Source organism: Arachis ipaensis, chromosome B4 (assembly GCF_059453495.1).
Source record: "Arachis ipaensis isolate K30076 ecotype BB chromosome B4, ASM5945349v1, whole genome shotgun sequence".
Classification (NCBI taxonomy): Eukaryota; Viridiplantae; Streptophyta; class Magnoliopsida; order Fabales; family Fabaceae; genus Arachis; species Arachis ipaensis.
Window position 1 is genome coordinate 42686754 of NC_142439.1, and position 4250 is coordinate 42691003.

Consider the following 4250-nt stretch of genomic DNA (forward strand, 5'->3'; position numbering starts at 1 on the left):
TTACAGAGAGTGGCATGAGATTTATCCCTGACCCAAGGTCACACAGAGCCTTCTCAAAGGTCATGGTGCCTATGGTACAATGTATGAAGAACTTTCCGGGATCTGGTTTCTTCTGAGGCAATGTCTGCCTCATTAGTGCACTCAGTTCATTGGTGAGCAAGGGGGGTTCATCCTCCCAAGTCTCATTACCAAATAAACTGGCATTCAGCTTCATGATTGCTTCTAGATATTTAGCAGCTTGCTCTGCAATGGTATCTTCATCCTCTTCAGAGAAAGAGTATTCATCAGAGCTCATGAATGGCAGAAGGAGGTCCAATGGAATCTCTAGGGTCTCTGTATGAGCCTCAGATTCCTTTGGTTCCTCAAAAGGGAACTCCTTTCTGTCCAGAGGACGTCCTAAGAGGTCTTCCTCACTGGAATTCACGTCCTCCTCCTCCTCTGGGCATTCGGCTACACCAAGTAAGGTTATGGCCTTGCACTCTCTCTTCGGATTTTCTTCTGTATTGCTTGGGAGAGTACTGGGAGGAGTTTCAATAATCTTCTTACTCAGCTGACCCACCTGTGCCTCCCAATTTCCAATGGAGGACCTTGTTTCATTCATGAAACTTAGTGTGGTCTTGGATAGATCAGAGACTATGGTTGCCAGGCCAGAATGGCTCTGTTCAGAATTCTCTGTCTGTTGCTGAGAAGATGATAGAAAAGGCTTGCTATTGCTAAACCTATTTCTTCCACCATTATTATTGAAGCCTTGTTGAGGCTTCTGTTGATCCTTCCATGAGAGATTAGGATGATTTCTCCATGAAGGATTATAGGTGTTTCCATAGGGTTCTCCCATGTAATTCACCTTTGCTATTGCAGGGTTCTCAGGATCATAAGCTTCTTCTTCAGAAGATGCCTCTTTAGTACTGTTGGATGCAGGTTGCAATCCATTCAGACTCTGAGAAACCATATTGACTTGCTGAGTCAATATTTTGTTCTGAGCCAATATGGCATTCAGAGTATCAATTTCAAGAACTCCCTTCTTCTGAGGCATCCCATTGTTCATAGGATTCTTCTCAGAGGTGTACATGAACTGGTTATTTGTAACCATTTCAATGAGTTCCTGAGCTTCTGCAGGGGTTTTCACGTGAAGAGATCCTCCTGCAGAATGGTCCAATGACATTTTTGACAACTCAGACAGACCATCATAGAATATACTTATGATGCTCCATTCTGGAAGCATGTCAGTAGGACACCTTTTGATCAGTTGCTTATATCTTTCCTAAGCTTCATAGAGGGATTCTCCTTCCTTCTGTCTGAAGGTTTGGATTTCCACTCTAAGCTTGCTCATCTTTTGAGGAGGAAAGAATTTGGCCAAGAAAGCACTGACCAACTTATCCCAAGAGTTCAGGCTATCCTTAGGTTGTGAATCCAACCATGTTCTAGCTCTGTCTCTTACAGCAAAAGAGAAAAGCATAAGCCTGTAGACCTCGGGATCAATTCCATTGGTCTTGACAGTGTCACAGATTTACAAGAATTCAGCTAAAAACTGATGAGGATCTTCCATTGGAAGTCCATGAAACTTGCAATTCTGCTGCATTAGAGAAATTAATTGAGGCTTAAGCTCAAAGTTGTTTGCTCCAGTTGCAGGAATTGAGATGCTTCTTCCATAGAAGTTAGAAGAAGCTGCAATAAAGTCACCAAGCATCTTCCTTGCATCTCCACCATTGTTATTAGGTTCGGCCATGTCTCCTTCTTTTTCGAAAATTTCTGTCAGGTCCTCTCCAGAGGGTTGTGCTTTAGCTTCCCTTAGCTTCCTCTTCAGAGTCCTTTTAGGTTCAGGATCAGCTTCAACAAGAATGTTCTTATCCCTGTTCCTGCTCATATGAAAAAAAAGAGAACAGAAAAGAAGAGGAATTCTCTATGTCACAGTATAAAGATTCCTTATGTGAGGAAAAGAAGAGAAGAGAAACAAAATTCGAACACAGGGGAGAAGAGGGGGTTCGAATTATGAGTAGAAGAGAAGTGTTAGTAGATAAATAAATAAATAGAAAGAGATGAGAGGGGGAAGAATTCGAAAATTAAATAAAATGAAATAAAAATATTTTTGTTTTTATTTTGACTATTAGTTATAATTCAAAATTTAAAAAGAAAAATAAAATTAAATCAAAATAAAATTTAAAACAAATAGTTAATTAAAAAATAATTTTGAAAAAGTGTATAGGAGTTTTCGAAAATTAGAGAGAGAAAATTAGTTAGGTGGTTTTGAAAAAGATATGATTGAAATAGAAAACTTTTAAAAATAAACCAAAAAGTCAAGTAGTTAATTGAAAAAGATTTGAAAATCAAATTTGAAAGGGTGAGAAGTTAGAAAAGATTTTGAAATTGATTTTGAAAAAGATATGATTGAAAATCATTTTGAAAAAGATTTGAATTGGAAATTAAAAAGATTTGATTTTGAAAATTGAAATTGATTACTTGACTAACAAGAAACTAAAAGATATGATTCTAAAATTTAAAGAATGAACCTTTCTTAATAGGCAAGTAACAACTTGAGATTTTTGAATCAAAATATTAAAAGTTAGCAATGAATTCGAAAATATGAAACAAAAATAAGAAAAAGATTTTTGAAAATCATTTTGAAATTTTTGAAAATATTAAGAAGAAAATTGAAAAAGATTTGATTTTTTGAAAAAGTTTTGAAAAGATAGGATTTTTAAATTGAAAATTTTGACTCATAAGAAACAACTAAATTTTGAAAAATTTTTTAAAAAGTCAACTCAAATATTCAAAATTTATGAGAAGAATAAGAGAAAGATATTTTTTTGATTTTTGAATTTTTATGAAGAGAGAGAAAAACAACAAAAAGACTCAAAATATGAAAATTATAAATCAAAACATACAATGCATGCAAGAACACTTTGAATGTCAAGATGAACACCAAGAACACTTTAAAGATCAAGATGAACACCAAGAACTTATTTTTGAAAATTTTTAAGAAAAGAAAAACATTCAAGACACCAAACTTAAAAAATTTTACTCTATAGACACTAATAATTCTAAAATGCATATGAAAAATAAGAAAAGACACCAAACAAGAAAAATTTAGAGATCAAACAAAGAAATTCATCAAGAACAACTTGAAGATCATGAAGAACAAATGCATGAGTTTTCGAAAAATTTTTAAGAAAAATAAAAGAATGCAATTGACACCAAACTTAAAAATTGACACTAGACTCAAACAAGAAACACAAAATATTTTTGGTTTTTTATGATTTTGTAAATTTTTTTTGTATTTTTTGAAAATCAATTGGAAAAAGAGAAATAAGGATTTCAAAATTTTTAATGAGAATTCCAGGAATCATGCAATGTTAGTCTAAAGCTCCAGTCCAGGAATTAGACATGGCTTACTAGCCAGCCAAGCTTTCAGTGAAAGCTCCGGTCTGAAACACTAGACATGGCCAATGGCCAGCCAAGCTTTAGCATACAAATCAGGCATACAACAGCTGATCAGATGGGAGTCCACGGACTCTTGTGATGATAAGTTGAAATCTCGGTCCAAAGGATTAGACATGGCTTCACAGCCAGCCAGACTTCAACAGATCATCATGAAAATCTAGAATTCATTCTTAAAAATTCTGAAGTCATAGAATAATTTATTTTCAAATTTTTTTTTGTTTTTTTTAAGTTTTTTTTTGAAAATAAAAACAAAAACAAAAAGCTTAAAATTAAAACAAAATTACCTAATCTGAGCAACAAGATAAACCGTCAGTTGTCCAAACTCGAACAATCCCTGGCAACGGCGCCAAAAACTTGGTGCATGAAATCGTGATTGTTCATTCCTTGGTAACAGTGCCAAAACTTAATACGCACGTTCATAATCTTAGTTCTTTTTCACAACTTCGCACAACTAACCAGCAAGTGCACTGGGTCGTCCAAGTAATAAACCTTATGTGAGTAAGGGTCGATCCCACGGAGATTGTCGGCTTGAAGCAAGCTATGGTCATCTTGCAAATCTCAGTCAGGCGGATTCAAATGGTTATGGTGAATCGATAGTTAAAATATAATTAAAATATAAAATAGGATAGAGATACTTATGCAATTCATTGGTGAGAATTTCAGATAAGCGTATGGAGATGCTTTTGTTCCTTCTGAACCTCTGCTTTCCTACTGCTTTCATCCAATCACTCATACTCCTTTCTATGGCAAGCTGTATGTTGGGCATCACCGTTGTCAATGGCTACATCCCGTCCTCTCAGTGAAAATGGTCC